This window comes from Carettochelys insculpta, chromosome 29 (assembly GCF_033958435.1).
Source record: "Carettochelys insculpta isolate YL-2023 chromosome 29, ASM3395843v1, whole genome shotgun sequence".
Lineage (NCBI taxonomy): Eukaryota > Metazoa > Chordata > Testudines > Carettochelyidae > Carettochelys > Carettochelys insculpta.
The window spans coordinates 11,432,027-11,452,976 of NC_134165.1; the positions used below are offsets into that span (position 1 = coordinate 11,432,027).

At 41.4% G+C, this 20,950-nt stretch overlaps 1 protein-coding gene across 10 annotated transcripts in view; it reads right to left on the bottom strand.

Annotated features, from left to right (window-relative positions):
• VDR (vitamin D receptor) overlaps nt 1-20,950 on the bottom strand; it is a 106,168-nt gene that overhangs the window by 59,885 nt on the left and 25,333 nt on the right. The gene's annotated exons all lie outside the window — the stretch shown is intronic.

The following is a 20,950-nucleotide window of genomic DNA, read 5'->3' on the forward strand; positions in this document are numbered from 1 at the left end:
TGCCAACCCTGCGGCAGGGAGCTGGCTAGGGCGCAGAGCCCCTCTGGCAGCTCCAGCCCCAGGGAGCAGGCTGTGGCTAGGGGCACTTCATCAGCTCCAGGGCTGTGGGAACTTGGCTGGGGACTGGGGAACCTTGGCAGCCCCAGGGCTGGGAGCCCCTCTGGAAGCTCAGAGGAAGGCAGTGCAAGCACTAAGCAGACCACCCCAAGGGGTGGTGCATTGCTCCTGCACTCAGTTCAGGAAGCTCATGTTGGTGCCTGTTATTTAAGAATTCCAGTTGAATGAATACTAAAAAAAAAAAACAACAGAGTTTACTGTATGTTCAATTATTATTTGTGCCCTTCTGTTCCTTCTTACATAGAAGTGACTGAATTCCTATAAAATACACAAAAACTCCTCCCAATAATGATTAAGGTGATCAAGTTTGCCAGAACATTTTTACATTTGATCCCTCTACAGCAGGGGTGGGCAAAAAAAAAAAAAAAAAATTAACTTCAGAGGCTGGATCCGGTCTGCCAAGCATTCCTCTCTGGCCAGCTCTGCTGATGAGCAGAGCATGCATACTTTCAGCCAGCTTCATGTGTTCAGCTGCCCTTACCCCTACCTTGTTCCATCTGCAGCTGAGCTGCTCTTAGGATTCTCCTGCTAGCTGCGAAGAGGGGAAGATATAGAGAGGGGAGGAAAATGCTCAAATCGGAGTATTCCCTGTACCCCATCTTGGCAAAACAGTGATTAGGGAGAGGGACACACAGCAGAGCTGCTACACTGAAGTATGGATGGTAAGTGACTCAGGTGTGCAGAGCAGGGGAGGGGGAAAGACAACAGAGCGGGACAGATTTCCTTAAAGAGACAGAAGGTAACTTCTCTCAAACTTACTCAGCAGCGGTCAGGACACACATTGTGTCACTGTCACACATACCCAGTCTGTGCCACACTGCAGCACGCAATCCGTGTCACAAAGCATCTCTCACACTCACACACAGAATTTCTCCTTCACAGCCCCTCTCTCTCTGTAACCTGCAGCCCTTCTGGGTGGGAGTCCAGAGTCAGATCTGGATCAGTATGGAAGTTCATGGAGTGGCTCCTCTGTAAAAATTAAATGCTCACCTCTGCTCTACAGGATGTTTTGTTTTATAGTCACACGCTACTATTAGCATGGATGGGTGAAATTGAAGGCAGGATTCACTAAACTGTAGGTATGGGCCTGCAAAATTTGGAATAAAAAAAATCCATGGGGGGCCCTTTTTCTCCAAAAACAAAAAGTGCATGGGGGTGGGAGAATGAGTGGTAGACTAAGTAACTAGCTTGGGACTCAGATCTGGGGTCACTGCAAAGCTACCTCATTACCCACTTCCAGCTACTCAAAAAAAACACACCACCTCAACATGCATATACAAAAAAAGCTTTCCTTTCCCATGATGCCTACAAAAACTTCACAGTGGTTAGGACTGCTAGTGTGAAAAGAAACCTAACTACCATGACGACCAATATTATCCACTAGTACCTCAGGAAGTTCCTAAATAGAAGCTACTGAAATAAGACTGATTTTATATTACCAAGGAGGTTCCAGGAGATCTGCACTAAAAATAATGACGTAAAAGGTATCACAAAGAGGACAAATGGAGGTGGAGGGGGTGTCTCTCAGGATTAGGTCAGAGATGCACCCCCACCCCCACCTTCATACTTAACTCTACTTTAAATGTTTCTGCTTGGGAACAGACTGTTTCCACAGCCAAATGACAGAAGGCAAAGTGCTGTTCCGTGAACCACATGTTTACTACTCTGGAAGTTCCTATGTGGGGGTGGGTAGACAGACATGGGCTGGGCCAGATTTAACTGCTGTGGCTCAGCAAGCTAGCGACAAACAAGAGGAGAATTCTTCTGGGGAACTCAAATGCGTAGACAGATGCATGCTTTGCATGAAAACTAAGGAGGTCTATTAAAAAAAAAAAACCCCAACCAGTTCTGTAGCACCTTAAAGACTAACAAATGTATTAGGTAAATGAGCTTTTGGGGGTAAGACCCACTTCTTCACATTTGGTTAGGTCTACGTAAGCAAAAATAATGGAGAGGATCTTCTATTCCAAAGGAGGAAGTGCAAAAGTTCAGATAAAGTCACAGAATAAGAAGAAGAATTAAAAATCAGAGGTCCCATCTTGGGGGACATCTGAGACGTATGCGAATGATGCAGAACGGTAGAAAAACCACAGTGACATTACCGAAAAGACACATTCACGGAAGCATTAATCCTAAGAGTCCAGCTAAGTTTGGATTAGGCTTTAAAAATGATAAGATTTAAGTTAAAAAAAAAAAAAAATGCAGAGATGAGCAGCATGGGAAAAACCATCAAAAAACAAGGACAGAAAATAAACCCTGAAGAGAGACAACAGGTTTCTTAGTCTGTGAGACAAGACAAATAGCCTATAATAAGAAGAAATTCCATAGCATTATTCAATAGTAACAGAGAGAAAGCCGTGCTAGTCTATACACTATCAAAACAAAAAAGCAGTCAAGTGGCACTTTACAGACTAACAAAATAATTTATTAGGTGAGCTTTCGTGAGACAGACCCACTTCTTCAGACCATAGCCATACCAGCACAGACTCCATATTTAAGGCACAGAGAACCAAAAATAGTAATCAAGTTGGACAAATCAGAAAAAAATTATCAAGGTGAGCAAATCAGACAGTAGAGAGGCAGAAGGGGTCTTTAAAGTGCTACTTGACTGCTTTTTTGTTTTTTAGCATTATTCAAGTTATCCTTTTGTGTCTTGTTCTTAGTTTGTAGTCCAGATGCAGAAAGTTATCTAGGAACCAGAGATAGTGAGTAAGAGCAAGATCTAACAGACAACTTGACCAACAGCGAGCTTGCAAAATCCTTCCAGCACTGAAATATATTGTCATTGAAAGGATCACCAACAGTAGATGGCAACCAGTGGCCATACAGAGAGAATATGACAATTTAGAGAGCACTGGAATAGAATTAGCATCTAATTCTAACATTCAGCACTGATCCCTAAACAGATAGGATACTAACCTTTTCAGTTCAAAATCCACAGGGTTTTGTTAGGCAGACTGACATTAAACTTAGAAGAGGAGGGTGGAGGGAGTGGGTATGTGATGACTTCTCATTTCACTAGAAGTCTGGAAATCAATTTAAAATAGTTAGAAGATGGACAATCTGATTTGACATTACCCATGACAGCACAGTCACTTATATCAAGGAAAAACTATATATGACATGGGTATGAAATACCCATGAATCCAGAATATAAACAACTGGTACAGGGAACTATAGACCAGATTATCCATTGTCTCCCCCAACAAAGGAGTTAAAAGAATACTCAAGAATCTTTCATCTTAAATTTATCAGCCTCAGGAAGAACTGGAAGTGCTAACAAATAAATATAGCTATGACATCGTTGGCATCACAGAAACTTGGTGGGATAATACACAATTGGAATGTTGGTATTGAAGGGTACAGCCTGCTTAGGAAGGACAGACAGGGAAGAAAGGAGGGAGGTGCTGCCTTATATATTAAAGATGTACACACTTGGACTGAGGTGGAGATGGACGTAGGAGATGGATGTGTTGAGAGTCTCTGGGTTACACTAAGAGGGGTAAAAAACAAGGGTGATGTCCTGCTAGGCGTCTACTACAGGCCACCTAGCCAGGTGGAAGAGGTGGATGAGGCTTTTTTTAAACAACTAACAAAGTCAAGCAGGGCCTCAGATTTGGTGGTGATGGGGGACTTCAACTATTCAGATATATGTTGGGAAACTAATACAGCGGGGCACAGACTATCCAGTAAGTTCTTGGACTGTAATGGAGACAATTTTTTATTCCAACAGGTTGAAAAAGCTAATGCGGGGAAGCTGTTTTAGATTTGATTTTAACAAATAGGGAGGAATTGGTAGAGAACTTGAAGGTGGAAAGCAGCTTGGGTGAAGGTGATCATGAAATCATAGAGTTCACAATCCTGAGGAAGGGTAGAACAGAAAAACAGCAAAATAGAGATAATGGATTTCAGGAGGGCAGATTTTGATAAACTCAGAGCTGGAAGGTAAGGTCCCATGGGAAGCAAAACTGAGGGGAAAAAACAGCTGAGGAGAGTAGGCAGTTTTTCAAAGGGACATTATTAAGGGCCCAAAAGCAAGCTATCCCACTGTGTAGGAAAGAAAGAAAACATGGAAAAAGACCACCTTGGCTTAACCAGGAGATATTGCATGATCTCAAAATAAAAAAAAAGGAATTGTATAAAAAAAAAGTGGAAACAAGGAAAAATTATAAAGGATGAATATAGGCAAACACCACAAGAAAGATTAGAAAGGCTAAGACACAAAATGAGCTCAAACTAGCTACAGGCATAAAGGGAAACAAGAAGGCTTTTTATAAATATATTAGAAACAAGAGGAAGACCAGGGACAGGGTAGGGCCATTGCTCGGTGAGGAGGGAGAAACAGTAACAGGGAACTTGGAAACGGCAGAGATGCTTAATGACTTCTTTGTTTCGGTCTTCACTGAGAAGTCTAAAGGAATGCCCAACATAGTGAATGCTAGTAGGAAACGGGTAGGGTTAGCAGTTGAAATAAAAAAAGAACAAGTTAAAAATCACTTAGGAAAATTAGATGTCTGCAAGTCACCAGGGCCTGATGAAATGCACCCTAGAATACTCAAGGAGCTCATAGAGGAGATATCTTTGGAAAATCATGGGAGACAGGAGAGATGCCAGAAGACTGGAAAAAGGGCAAATATAGTGCCCCATCTGTAAAAAGGGGAATAAGAATAACCCAGGAAACTACAGGCCACTCAGCTTAACTTCAGTGCCAGAAAAGATAATGGAACAGGTAGTTAAGGAAATCATCTGCAAGCACTTGGAAAGTGGTAAGGTAATAGGAAACAGCCAGCATGGGTTCGTAAAGAATAAATCTTGTCAAACTAATCTGATAGACTTCTTTGATAGGATAACGAGCCTTGTGGATAGGGGAGAAGCAGTAGATGTGGTATACCTAGGACTTTAGTAAAGCATTTGATACGGTCTCTCATGATAGTCTTATCAAGAAACTAGGCAAATGCAATTTAGATGAGGCTACTATAAGGTGGGTGCATAACTGGTTAGATAACCGTACCCAGAGAGTAGTTCTTAATGGTTCTCAATCCTGCTGGAAAAGTATAACAAGTGGGGTTCTGCAGGGGTCTGTGTTAGGACCGGTTCTGTTCAATGTCTTCATCAATGATTTAGATATTGGCATAGAAGATACGCTTATTAAAGTTTGCAGATGATACCAAGTTGGGAGGCATTGCAACTGCTTTGGAGGATAGGGTCATAATTCAAAATGATCTGGATAAACTGGAGAAATGGGCTGAGGTAAACAGGATGAAGTTTAATAAGGACAAATGCAAAGTGCTCCACTTGGGAAGGAACAATCAGTTTCACACATACAGAATGAGGAGAGACTGTCTAGGAACTACAGCAAAAAGGGAGCTAGGGATTATAGTGGACCACAAGCTAAATATGAGTTAACAGTGTGATGCTGTTGCAAAAAAAAAAAAGCAAACATGATTCTGGGATGCATTAACAGGTGTGTTGTTAACAAGACACGAGAAGTCATTCTTCCACTCTACTCTGCACTGGTTAGGCCTCACTGGAGTAGTGTGTCCAGTTCTGGGCATTGCAGTTCAAAAAAAGATGTGGAAAAACTAGAGAGGGTCCAGAAAAGAGCAACAAGAATGATTAAAAGTCTAGAGAATGCGACCTATGAAAAAAGGTTGAAAAGAATTGGGCTTGTTTAGTTTGGAAAAGAGAAGATTGAGGGGAGACATGATAGCGGTTTTCAGGTATCTAAAAAGGGAGTCATAAGGAGGGAGGAAGGAGAGAACTTGTTCTTCTTGGCCTCTGAGGATAGAACAAGAGGCAACGGGATTAAAAACTGCAGCAAGGGAAGTTTAGATTGGACATTAGGAAAAAGTTCTTAACTGTCAGGGTGGTCAAACAGTGGACTAAATTGCCAAGGGAGGTTGTGGAATCTCCATCGCTGGAGATATTTAAGAACAGGTTAGATAGATGTTAACAGGGAAGGTTTAGATAGTACTTGGTCCTGCCATTGGGGCAGGGGGCTGGACTTGATGGCGTCTCGAGGTCCCTTCCAGTCCTAGTGCTCTATGATTCAATTCAGTTACAAATAGTCTCCCGTGTAAAGGGGAAGAAATTTCCATCTCTTTGGCCATTTATACCTAGACTGGAGATGTATAAAGGAACAAGACTGCTCTGACAGAGGATTAATTGGATTAATGTACCCGAGACTCGAATTTTTAGCTACCATGATTAGAACAGATTCCCTAGGGTTCTGCAGTAGGCACTATTTTCCTCAAGTCAAACATTTTTCTTCACGCAACACCCCTTAACTTTTTGGAAGGCAACTATGCTCACCACCACACCACTTTGTTATGCAGCTTTATACTTCTTCCAGGCTTTAGCACTTAGTGTATATTGGATTCTCAAATGGCTACATTTTCTATGGCAATTGCAATTAGCTAATGCTTAATTCCCTAGAACTGCAAAACAGGCACAAACAAGTTTAAGTCTTGACAGAAGGAAGATATTTTCGCCAGATGACCATTCTTGCTAAGGAATTTAGTCTCTCTAATTCATTGCCTGCATAGCAATTTCTGTATCACAATCACAGTACAGAACTGCCTTGTTCAGTAGTTGACTAAATAAACAAACAGACAACTATAAAATGTTCCAGTTTAGACAAAGATAAAAGCCAGGAATTGATGCTAGTAAAGGCTCAAACCAACCTTACTTACACTTGAGATGGAAGAATCCCAAGCATTGCTACAGGCTGCGGACCAACTGGTTAAGTACCAGTGCAGCAGAAAAGGACCTGGGGGAGTGGATGAGAGGCTGGATAGGAGTCAGTGTGCCCTTGTGGTCAAGGCCAATGGCATATTGGGGTGCAGTAGGAGGGGCATTTCCAGCAGATCTAGAGAAGTTATTATTCCCCTCTACTCAGCAATGGTGAGGCCATATCTAGAATCTCATGTCCAGTTCTGGGCCTCAATATAGAAAGGATGAGGACGCACTGGAGCAGGTTCAGCAGAGGGCACTGAAAGCGATTAAGGGGCTGGAGCACATGACCTATGAGGAGCGGCTGAGAGATTTGGGCTTATTTAGTTTGCAGAAGAGAAAATTGAGGGGCGATTTGATAGCAGCCTTCAACTTCCTGAAAGGGGGGGGGGGGGAGATGTAAAAAGAGGATGGAGAGCTACTGTTCACAGTGGTGACAGATAGCAGAACAAGGAGCAATGGTCTGAAGTTACAGAGGGAGAGATGTAGGTTAAGTATTAGGAAAAACTATTTTACCAAGAGGGTGGGTAACACATTCCAGTGCTTCACAAGAGAGGTGGTGGAATCTCCATCCCTACAGGTTTTAAACCCTAGCTTGACACGGTACTGGCTGATCCTGCTTTAGGCAGGGGGCTGGACAACAACATGACCTCCTGAGGTCCCTTCCAATCCTAGAATTCTGTGATTCTAGGAGATTAAGGAAAACAAAATGCAATGCAAAGAGTACCTCATTATCAGATTACCCAACACCAATTAATAAGTTTGTGGGAAATTTGGTTTGCACTTACAGTTCTCAATAGATCTCACCTCAGTGTAAATTCTTACACCCATTGCAATATGGATTTATAGACATTTACACATGGTCAGTTCTCATTTGGATGCTGTGTATAGTAATGTCTCAGAGCCTAGATAGCAGACAGTCAAGTATGGGAAAGCGTCTAGAATGAGCAACAAATCTAATAACCTAGGATTTAAGTAATAGTGGTGGTAAGATTAGAGTGCTCAAAGGCCTACAATAGTGGAAGGCCCACTGAACTAAATGCTGTGTGAATACAGCAAGAGAATCCCTGTCCTAAAGAACCTGCAATCTAATTAGACAAAACAAAGAGTAGGAGGGGACACACAGGTGAAGTGACTGACCTGAGGTCAAACAGCAGGTCAGTAGTAGAGGCAAGACCGGAACCCATGTCTTTGCCATCACCGTCCTACACTTTATCCACTGAACTATGGTGCTCCACAGAGGCTCTTCTGATGAAATCTATTTAGTCTAGCGGCTGCAAGGAGAACTAAGTCTGAGTTATATGCAAGAGGGACCCCCATGTAAAGGCAAAAAGCAGCAGTTAGGATAAGAGCAAAACCTAGAAGTTGAGTTTATAATGGGTCTAGGTTGTGTAACATAGAAAGAGGGCCATACGTGGAGCCACTAGTGCTAATGAATTTAGAGTATTGAGGTTTCCCATTTCATGGCCTTCTTCGTTTGGTATAAATGCCAGGGGGAAAAAAAAAAAAACACCAACACCACCACCAAAAAAAAGATTGCTGTAGTTAATACACAGTGACACCATTCAAAACCTCACCATTAAAGAGACATATCACCACTTACGTTACATGACTATTCTATTCCCTTTATGGTTCACATTTGTTTAACAATACTGATCAGTGAAAAACAGAGTGATCCTCCCTGCATTATCATAAGACACTTTGGCATGGTACTTTGAAATTCAACAGGCCTTTTCAGTACAAGTCTGGCTATCCATTATGTGTAATTATGACAGATGTGCAGTCCCTCTCTGGAACAATAAAATTAAATCGCTTCCTTTGGCAGCTTCAGAGAACCTTATTATTCAGCTGCCTTTTATGAGAGTTATTGAACTGATGTCTGCTGGCTTCCTAACATAAAATATAGATACTGGAATCATAATAGCTCAGTATCTAACAAAGCTATTTGATGCAGAGGCCTAGATAAGCTGGCTATGGACAAAACATGCTAAAAATTTTCCCCCAATAACTTAAGTGTCAGCTCTGAGCCCTAGGCATTTAACTGAAAGTAGAAAGGATTTTAGACTAGTACCTCCACCTGTGCAAGAAAACAAAAAATTACACAGAAACATGGAGGTGAGGCACAGAGTCGTTTCCTCAACATTGAAATATCCACACAATAATAATTACATTTAGATGGATAATTTATGCATGTCCATACACTGCATCTAGGATTTATGCACTATAATAGATGCACTTACATCCCTAGGCATCTACTTCCCTGAATGGAATTTCCTTTAAGCCCCACTGCAGTTCTAACTGGGGAGTGGTTCTCTTCTATGCTGTTCGCTGTGTCTTGCTCGTACGCATAACTGCCAACCTGCATCCTAGCATCACCGTGCTACAATGCTGCATGCACATCTAGCTGCCGCATGTGGCTTATTTCTCCCTTTCCAAGTTGCCTCCACCAATACAGAACTAAATCCTCCATTAATTTTATTGGTTATCATTTTCACTTGAGCTTCCAGAGACCCTTATTAGGATCATGGGCTCCTTTGTGATAGATGTTGAACACAAACCTCTCCAGGATGACAATCCTGAAGTGCTTCCAGTAAGATGGTTGAGGGCAGAAGACAGTCACTGGGCTGACACTTTCACAGGAGAATTCAGACATACTAGACTTGGGCTTTAAGTAAACTCAGCGCTGCTGTGTGGCATGAAGAAATAATTTTCTTTGCAACCAACAGTTGAAAAGAGAAAAATTATTCTGAGCTAGCGTCAAAAGATGTAACATCCTAATTTAAAAAGGGAACGGTTACCTCATTAACTTTGAGGAACTGAATGGCATCAGGGCCTCTCAAAGCTGTGCAAAGGTTTTAACAGTCAAACAAACCCATCAACACAAGCAATTTGATTATGGATGTCTACAAAGCCAGAAAGCTGTAAGCTAATATAGTTAGACCCAAGCTACTGAAAAGCAATGTCCTGGTATTAAAAGTTAAAAAACAAGGAAAGTTGGCCAAGCAAGGTTATACACTGAACTCAATGACATTTCTATCTATAAACACAGGAACTTTTGCGTGCAACAGGAAAAAAAAAAATCCTAACTTTTAGGTAATGGAGAGAATCCTATGGATTTTGGCCGGGGTGGGAGGTGTGTGTCAAAAACTGGAAGGGTATTGTAAAAGCCCTGGCCAGAGGCTGTGAAATGGCAACAGAGGTTAGATCACTTGATGATTACCTGTACTGTTATTCCCTCTGAAGCATCTGGCATTGGCTACTGTCAAAAGACAGGCCATTGGGGAAAAACCAACCTTTAGTCTAACACAGTAGAGCTGTCCTTACATAGGGGAAGAACGGGGCACTGAATCCCTTTCTTTTGAACTCTCCAATTCACTGCCAGAGTAAAATTGTACAGAATCACTAATGTCGGGTGTTCACTTACATGACCAGCAAGTTCTGAAAGCAATTGCAATACGTTGTTAGTGTCATGTCTTCATGCAAATACCACTTCATGCTACCACTGGTTAGATCATGGCGTGCAGGGTCCTGGGACTGGTTAACTTAGCTACTTCATTCTGGCCAGTTAGAACTGCTGAGTTAAAGTCAATGGTCTGAGATATGCAGGGGGTCACGCTAGAGCAGGATCCAGTCAGGTCTTAATATATGTGAAGAAAAAGTGTCCATTTGGACTACAAGAATGTGTTTATTGTATTCTTGATGTCGTAATGAACTATAAATCTGGCTTTACATGGTCTAACTGAAGAGTAAACTCTTTTACAAAAAGACAGGGTGGATTAAAAATCCAGGATTTAAAATGAAAAAAAAAAAAAAACCAAAAAAATTCTAATTAAATTCATTTATTTTGAAAGACAAATCAATTTAAAATTAAATTAGACATTAGGCCAACCTACATTAAAAAGGCTAAAAACTTACCATAATCACTAAACTACTTCAAAATTACACAATACACATCTCAAAGTTGAGGCATGGAACAAACGGCAAATCACTGGCTAAGCATCTGGAGCAAAAGTTAGTTTAAGTGCTGAACCAAATTTTGGCAGCAGTAGCCTCTTCAGTAAGTCTAGACAAAAATCTTTTCTTCAACTATTTCAGTTCAATGATTAATTCATGCAAATAAAGAACAAATTGGAGATTTAAAAATAGCAGAAAAGATGGTCTTCCTTTTCAAAACTATGATTTAAGAGGATGAGATTTACTCGCTCTAACCTCCTGAAGAACAGGGTGACCAGATATCCATCAGTTCAGGTCATTAATTATGGCGACTTCTTTTGTCTGATAAATCTGTTAAATATCCCCGGAGAGCTATCCAGCACATTTAAAGTTTATTTTTATTTAAGAGGGAAAACATGTAACTTATAAAATAATTTTTAATTCTAATTTCCATCCACATAGAATGTTTCTCAAATCAAGAATAAACAAATTTAAATAAATAAAAGATGCATTATTCACTGTTTTCTAATACAGAAATTGTTAAGTTAAACAGCTATATATAGACCTAACATACCCTCCCGATTTGCAAGTGTGTGTAAAGGGCTCTCATTGTCTAGCTACTCCTAATTAGCAGCCAGGTGATCTGCCTTGGCCCTCCAGCCTGGCATAAAATTTTCCTCCTTTCTCTCACATGAATTATGGATCACACAGCAGGCTGCCACCAGAAGGGAAATGTTCCTTTTGCTGAGATGTAACTGAGTCAAGAGGCTCCTGAGCCTGTCCTTTAAATGGCCAAAAGAACATTCTACTACCATTCTGCACTTTGGGCTGCCTGTGTATGGCTTAATGAGCCAAGGTAGCAAGGGGTAAGCTTTCCTGACCATCCCACACTAATACTGGGGAAACAACCCTTGTGATTCACTAGTGCCTGCACCACTATGGGGAAGTACCGCTTGTGGTTTATGTACTCTGTAGCAAGGTAGTCTGGGGCCAAGGTAGATGGAATAACATCCCTATCTCCCTACTGCAGTTAGGGTACCCCTTCACAGCAAAATCATCCACTATGTCCCGCACATTTTCCAGAGTTGATGTCTGGCATAGCAGAAGGGTAATAAATTGCCTTGGCTACATGCATCACAGCAGCCCCCACTGTACATGTGCCCACTTCAAATTGATCACCCACTAACTGGTAGCTATTGCAAACTTCCACAGGATTACCACCACTCCTGAACCATGAGAACCAGTCTCATTTCGATATTGCAGCACTTCAGGGTGGGAGAAAGCAATTTTCATGGAAGCGGCCTTACACATACGGAAGTTTTTTTAGCCACTGCCGATTGTCCCATACCTATAGAACAATGTGGACCCACCAGTCTGAATGGCACCTGGCATGCTGGTTTGCTGTGTACAAAGCATCAAGTGCAGCCAGCATCTCCTCATTTCACCTATCCAGTGTTTCATGCTTGTGTATATCTGTGTCCTCCTCAGAGTCTTCATCACTCTGAAGGCTGCTTAGGCTATGGCTATAGTAGACACAAAAGTTGACCGCCAACATGCAATTTTAGCTATGAAATCAATTTATCGGTGGTCATCATCCATGTCTGTCCCCATGGAAGGTCAACAGAAGAAATGCTCCCATCAACCTTTATTCCTTGCCTCTTGCAAGGAGTACGGGGTCAAGGTCGACCTCTGGTAGCATCATTTTTTGCACGACCAAAATGAAACCCCAAAGATCTTCCAGTGTAGTGTGGCTCTAGCCTTAGGCTCTACCCATACTGCAGCACAATATATCAGATGCTCTTAATACTTGCCACAACACTTTAAAGGTGGATGGGCTCCATGCTAGCCTTGCAACAGCATCTGCATGGATGTGAAAAGAGGGCATGAAAACACTTTTTGCCGTTGCTTTCGAAAGGGAGGAAGTGGAGAGAAGTGCACTATGGGAGGCTGATGACACACACCTAGAACTACCTAGGGCACTTGTTTTGTCCCAGACGACACTGGGAGCTTAACCCACAATGCAAGGGGGCAGCATGAACTGTAGGATGGGTCCTCACAGTGCATTGCTGACACAGTCAAAGCTGCCTACCCTAATGGGGATACATTCCATCAACTTAATGTGCCAGTGTGGATATGCACCCTTGACTTTACAAAAATCATGTGCTACAAAATCAAGCTTAACAAATTCAACCTAATTTCCTGGTGCTGACATCCCTTTAGTGTAATAACCAGCAGTTACAGCACACCCAGTTACCTCATCACCATCCAAAGAGTTTTGTAGACATCACAGCACAGCAAAGTTTTAAAGGAGAAATGTGAGCAGCCAGACAGGATGAAATAGCTGCTAGTATAATCACAGAAGCAAAAATTGACTGTACTAGGCCCAAAAATAAAAAAAAAACATTTAGATTAATAGCTCAATAATGTTTTCAGTACAAGGTCATTGCCAACTCCAGTGATTTTATCCGAGTCATGCGTTATGTGGCATTTTTGGTTTTTATTTAAAAGGCCCACCTCCTAAAATCGTGTGATTGTGTACTGGTGGTGGGGATGGAGAGTTTCTAGGCTTCATGGTTATGGAGACAAGCTGGAAAACATGAATCTTAAAAGGCTCAAAAAAAAGACAAAATGACCCAGCAAAGTTTTAATGCAAATTTTCCTGGGGGCCTAGAACATGGATTTCTGAATGTCCGATACTCGTCCCTGTATTGCCAGTAAAATAAATTGCACCCTTTATACAGAGTCCTCAAAGTAGAAGTTTCTGGAAGTAATTTCTCTATTATAGGCAAACACTACAGTCAGAGCTGGTCAAGGAGTTTTCGTGGCAACAGTTTTCCATTGCAATGTATGTAATTTTGTGTAAATTTTTTTTTTTTTTTTTTTTTTTTTGCTAGAATGCACTAATTTATTTTTAATGGGAAGGAGTCTAAATATCTTAATTGGTATCATTTTGCTCTGACTTCAGTGTAAAATACAGCATTAATGTTAGGGTTCACATATTAAATATATACAATCAAGTATTATGTATTTAATTATGCATTTTAAATATGTCTGAATATAGACTATTAAAATTATGCAACAAGTCTAAACCAGTGGTGTCCAACACGTGGGCCCACGGGCCAGAACCTGGGCTGCAGAGCCTTTTAATCTGGCCTGTAGAGACAGCAGCGGCGCCATTTTTAAAAGGTGGGTGCGCTGCTCTCAGGACTGGATGTGGCATGGTGTGACTCCTGGGGCTTGCGTAGCTCAGTATAGCGCAGCTCTGGATGCTGGGGTGTGTGTTAAGTCTGGGGGTGGCTTGGGGCTGCGAGGGGTGAGGGCATCAATTCAGGGCTATTTTGTGTTCGGCCCCCGGAACATATAAAAAATTGCCATGTGGCCCCTGCTGGGGCAGGGGAGTTGGACACCACTGGTCTAAACAAAATGAATCAACTAGTCTCTCTGACAGGAGTATCGCATCAGTGGCTAAGAGTCAAACTGGAAAGATATATCAAGTGGGGTATTGCAGGAATCTGCCATAGGTCTAGTTCTAGTCAGTATTTTCATGAATGATTTAGACTGATACAGAAATACACAGTCTACGGTTATACCAACAAGTTTTTCTGACAAAACCGGTGGAACATCGGCATGCAAAATGCATTTTGTCAACAAAACTCAGCACTTTCACTGGCAGTGTTCTGCCTCTCAGCCATGAGGCATAACCCTGCTGTCAACAGATTCGGTTGACAAAAAAAAAGGCTGGGTAGATGCTTGGCGTGGCAGAGGGGCTTCTTTCAACAGACAGGGTATCCAGAACAATGGGCAGCCCTGTCTAGCTGTACTTCCACGTTCCTGTTTTGATAGATAGAGCAGTCTTCCAAGGGGCTTTTGTATGCGGCTGCACTCTGTCAACAGAAGTTTTGCCAGGAAACTTCTTCCAACAGCAACTTCTGTCAACAGATCATTGTAGTGTAACCGTAGCCTGCAAGTTTGTGAACAGAATCTAGCTGGGAGGGGTTACAAGCCCTTTGAAGGACAAGATTAAAGTTCAAAGTGATCTTGAACAACTGAAGGACTGGCTGAAATAAATCAAATGACAAATGAAAAGTACTGTACTTGAGGAACAATCAGTTGCACAAATACAAAATGGGATGACTGTCTAGAAAGAAGAACTATAGAAAAGGATTGAGGGGTTATAGTGGACTATAAACTAAATGTGAGTCAGCAATGTAACAGTTACAAAAATTGTGTGTGTGTGTGTGTGTGTGTGTGTGTGTGTGTGTGTGTGTGTGTGTGTGTGTGTATATATATATATATATATATATATATATATATATATGAGAGAGAGAGCACGAGCGAGCGCGAGCGCACACGTCATTGAGAGATGTATTAGCAGGAATGTTGCAAGCAAGACAAGTACTTCTTCCACTCAGCACTGATAAGATCTTAACTGGAGCATTCTGTCCAGTTTCTCGGCACCCAACTTCAAAAAGACAGACATAATGATTAAAGATCTAGAAAACATGACCTTCAAGAGGGTGGGGGGGGGGTTTGTTTAGCCTGGAAAAAAACAGCAGCGTGACAGGGCACATGATAACAGTCTTCAGTTCATAAAAGGAGAAAAAAAAAATGTATCCCCTTGCTCAACCAGTAAGAAAAGGACAAGCAGCAATGGGCTTAGATTTCAGTCAGGGAGATTTACAGTAGACATTGGGGGGCGGGGGGGACGACATTTAACTGTAAAGGTTGTTAAGCACTGACACAAATTACCTGGGGAATTTCCATCACTGGATGTTTTTAAGAACAGGTCAAATGCTTGTAAGGTATGGTCTAGATCAGGGTGGGCAATCATTTTTGTTGGGGGACCACTCCAATAACTGGGAGAGTGATCATTTTTCTGTGATATTAGCAAAGGGGACAAAGTCTGGGATAGAAGTTGATTTGATATAGGAGGAAACCGAGTATGGGACTGGGATGCAGAGAGTCTGGGTGGCGGTTTGTGTGCAGGAGAGGATTCTGACTTGGGGAAGAGGGTGTAGGAGGAAGTTGTGACCTGGCTAAGGAAGTTGGGTGCCAGATGTAGGCTCTGGCTTGGGAGATGCTTACCATAGGTTGCTCTGAGCAAGCAGCCCAGTAGGACCCTCAGGCAAGCTCCCTGGGTGCCATGCCCCCTTGTGCTGTTTGAAGCAGCCAGCTCTAGGGGCCAGCATGTACAGCTCTGCACAGAACACCCCTCGGAGGCAGAGGGGAAGGGTCACCAGGACCTGCATGTGCCTTCAAGCACTGCACAGCTAGCTCCCATTGGCTGGTTTCCATTTAATGGGAACTGCGAAGATTATATGAGGGGGGTGGGAGAGCACATGGAGACATCCCTCAGATACGTATGCTGGCCCCATTTTGAGCAGCACATGGGGGCATGTCAAGAAGTGAACCTGCCCCAGGGTTTCTCTGGGCCACAGATGGCCCAGAATATCACGAAAAGCTAGATCCAAGTGTTTGGCAGACCAAAACTGGCCCATTGGGTGTATTTTTCCCACCTGTGGCCCAGGTAGTCCTCAGTAACTGCCTCAGGACAGGGGATTGGACTCTCTACGCCCCCCTCTAGTCCTACACTTCTAGATTCCATCAAAAAAATTTTTTTTTTTTTTTGGAATTTGTTTCATGGGGAATTTTGGCTTTTCACTCTGAAAAGTTGAGGTAACCTAGGAAACAAATTCTAGTTCCTAAGCAGCTTTAGCTAAGACAGTCTTCCTTGTAGAAAAAAACAGCTATAGCTTTTTTTCTTGTGATAAGTCAGCATTCTGCTTCTGATGGGCAAATGCTAACGACTTGAGAAATAACCACTCTAGATGTGCATTTCACAAATAAGTGCTATGTAGCAAAGTAAAAAAACAACCCACAGAGAGGTAGCCATGTTAGTCTGTATCTTCACGAAACAAAAAAAAAAAAAAGCAGTCCTGTAGCACTTTAAAGACTAACAAAATAATTTGTTAGGTGATGAGCTTTCATGGAACAGACCTACTTCTTCAGCTCTGGAATATTCTGATAAAAAAACCTCAGACGGCTTTTTAAAGACATTAGCTCCAGTGTGTGCACCAAAACAAATTCTTCCTAGTATTACCATGCAGCAGGACATCTTTTGTTGCATCTGGGTCAGACCACGTTGACCTAGTAGATTTGTGTTTGGACTTCTCTTTGGACTCAAAGCAAAAGAATAGGAACTCTTCTAGTTGTCCCTGTTGCAGGCTCCTATGCAGGAGACTTCTGCAAGCTGCAAAGCGTGCATGAATAGGAAAAATGGAAGGCCAGTAAGAGGCAGGAAATTCTCAGCCTCTCCAATCTATACTTATGTACTATCCCAGTTGAATTTGGTTATATTTCTTATTGTCCTAAGGACTATGGTGTTTAAAAGAAAGGAGGGAAAGACAGTTGTCTAACATGGGATAGAACATTATTGGGATTTGGCTTAGCAAACCACAGCTGTGAAAAGTGGGAAATAAAAAAAATGGGGGTGGGACATAACAGCTGGCCAACTTTAAAAATATAAATCTAATACAGTAGACCCCCAGCTTATGCAGAGGTTGCATTCTTGCACAATCCTGTGTAAGTCAAAATTTCTCATAACTCCGAGGAGCCAGGAAACTGACCAGTCAGTAGCACTGGTCAGCTTCCTGGCTGCTGCCAGGGGTGACAGCCTTACTCTCTGCCCCTGATAGCAGTGAGAGTCAGGCTGCTGCCACTGACAGGAGCTGGAAAATTGACCAGTGCAGCAGGGCTGGCCAGTTTCCCCACTCCTGTGAGTGGCGGAGAGCTACTGCCTGGCTCCAGGCTCTCCATTGCTAACAGGAGCCAGGAAATTGACCAGAGCTGCTGCACTGGTCAGTTTCCTGACTCCCTTGAGTGGTAGGCACCCAAGAGCCAGGTGCCAGCTGCCCACCACTCAGTCACGTTAACCTGAGATTAACACATGTCTCAGGGTTCTACTGTACAGTGAAATTTCATAAAACATGTCTTATGAAAAAAAAAATCAAATAAATTCGTGTTTCCTTTTTCAAAAAACAATGAACTTATGAACATACTAAACTGCTCTGGCTGGCTAATTTAAAATAATGTCTGTTTCAGTGAGTTTAAATATGTACTAATCTGGAATGATTAGTTTCTGAAGGCTTAAAAGTATATTGAAAGCATAAAATCAGCTTAGAAATACTGATGAATAAAATGTAAAACAGAAGGACTGAATCATGTATTCTATAATATTTAATGTCATATTCAGCAGGACAAAAACCATTACTAGAACTGAGCTAATCACATCTACTGATGGCCTCTACTTCCAAGGTTTGTTATCCTGCCAAAGAAAGATAATAGGTTGGTTTACTTGATTTTTTTTTCCTTTGTTAATGACCATTATATATCATTGTATTAGTTTCCTGGTGCTTACAAATACATTGGGAGCATTTTGATTCAGAGTTTTGTTATGGTCTCATCTCTTATTTAAAAAAAAAAAAGAATAGAACTCAAATACTGTGTATGAACTTAACACTTGTATAATACTATAGAAAAGTAGATATCCTGCCTGGGAAACTAAATTCTCCGTGTCAATGTTTTATTAGATTAGAGGTCTGCATGGATGTCTGATTTTATTTATTTTTGGTGAGTAAGGATACTTGGCAATTGGAAGGATGCTTTGAGGAAGTCACATGGGATAATTCACTTTTGACGCAACCTGAACATCTAAAACTGCCAGCACATGGAAGAAATAAAACAAATTCTGTGCCTTCTTTTGACTCAAATAACCCAAGCTCTTTCAGTTCTTAAGAATTCTGAGAGCCAGTCTGTTCCTTCATATGTGATGGATGAACCCATAGTGAAATGTTGGCAAAAGAAAAGATACCAAACCACTTCTGATACTACCTAAAGCACCACTCATTCCAGAGTCTCTCTGGTGTACTGCAACAAATCTGTGTCAGAAAGCGGAAGGATGAAACAGTCACTGACTTGCCTCTGCAGGTCCACTTAAAAAGAGAAACATTGCTGAAGGTCCCCCCCGCCATCAGATTTAACACTCCCCACCGCCAAATTCTCTGAAAAAAAAAAAAAAAAAAAAAAAAAAAAAGTAACAATCAAGTAGCTAGTCAAGATTTGCAGTTCTGCTAGGAGGTACACACATTGGAGAATTCTGAACAAGTGGATTACAGTGCTACGTGCCAGTTGGCAGATAAGACTATCTGTTCCCAGAAAAAAAGAGAGCCAGACTAATAGAACAAACACTTTGCTTAATCTAATTCTTGACTCCCCCAACCCTAGCCTCTCTGCTCTCCGATTTGCTCACCTTGATTTTTTTTTTTTTTTTCTGATTTGTCAACCTTGATTACTGTTTTTGGTTCTCTGTGCCTTAAATATTGAGTCTGTTCTGGTATGGCTACGGTATGAAGAAGTGGGTTTGTCCCATGAAAGCTCACCTAATAAATTATTTTGTTAGTCTTTAAAGTGCTACTTTACTGCTTTTTTGTTTTGACAGTTATACAATGTGTCTCCAGCAAGACAGCCACACCAGAGAAAGGGTTAGCAATTTAAAGGCTGTCACATTAATCTTGTTAAACTATATGGATAATTTTGTTCCCTCCTAAATTTCATAAATCCACAAAGCTCTGGGTAGGGCAGTCATCCCTGAGTGACTAATAAAGTACTAAAACAGCTGTTTACAGAACACGTGCTGTTAACATATACTTACCTGGTGGGAGCATAGTTCAATAGTAACAATATATGTAAGCTTGGAAGATTAAATATTCAGTTCTCAAGTTTTTCTTACCTGTAAATGGTCAGTGTGTGTCTGTATGGTGAAACTGACTTTTACTGATAATTTACTTTGCATATTTTGACAAAGTTAATTTGTGTTTCAACCATTGTAAATCGTTAGCTTTTTGAATCTATTTTTCATTAAATATTTTATTTCCTTCCATAATTTCCTGCAAGTATAAAAATGTAAAAATCGACAAAAAATAGATAAAATGCTTTAAAAACAAAACAGGAATTTAGTAGAGGTGCTAAGCAGTCACTCTTGAGTGACTGACAGTCTCAAAAACTGACCCACCCACTCCTTTCAATCTTGCCCCCAGTTTCTAAGATACTTAGAGACCACAAACGCAACTATTTTTAGTATGCAAGTCTGGGTATCGCTGGAAATATATATACATTGGTAGACATCAGTAACTCAGTCTGTAAGATTCTGTGAATATGAAGTTCAACTTGTTATCTAGCCACCATGTCATTCACAACACAAAGAGGGGAAAAAGTAGCTCTTCAGAGAGCACAAATCAACAACTATTCAGACTTTGCTCCGTGGATTAAAAGTGGCTCTTGCTTCACAAAGGAGCTTGATGGGTAAGCCTAGCACAAACTAGCCCCTATCTACTTTTGCCACCTAGGACCTAGCAGGTTTCTTTCCACTTCCAGCAACAGCTAGGGCTATTTCCTGAGCACTTGGAACAGGTACAAGACACTTAATAGGTCAGACCAGTGCAAATGATACAAAAATCTAATGCTTTATAAATATACTAGGTTATAATGGAATGTATAATAAAAACGGGAAGATTTGTCAGAGGTCAACAGCTCCTTGCTTTTAAAGTTAACCAGAGAAGGTGATGAAAATTATTTGGGACATAGGTTGAGAATGCAGTCAGAGCATCACACTTACATAGCAGGTGTGCCATTGAGCAGCTGAAGCTAACTAAAAGAATTCCTCTGTTGAATATTCAACACACTAGGGAAAGCTTATGGTACTTGACATGGGTCTAAAACACTAGAGTTCACAGAATTTCTTGCCTACTTCAACTAACTGATACTAAAGAACATTAACGTAGAATGTTAAGGAGGTACCGCAGCCTCCACAGCTCGCTTTATGCAAAGTTAAAGCATTGAAGGAAAAAAAAAAAAAAAAGCCTATTTTGTAGGCTGTGAAGCTACTGTAGGCAGCTATTAAAAAAACACTCAGACAATTAACGAAGAGGCTCTTGCTGTGCTCCCACATTATCCATTGGATACAAGTTTTTAAAATGACCAGGGTAAATAAAGAGAGATCATTTACTGGCATAAGATCACTAGATACATATATTCATAACTGATGCAGTTGGTATTTATTTGCAAGCAACCATCCCCAGGATCTCTCCTAAAACGTAAAACAAAACTCAGC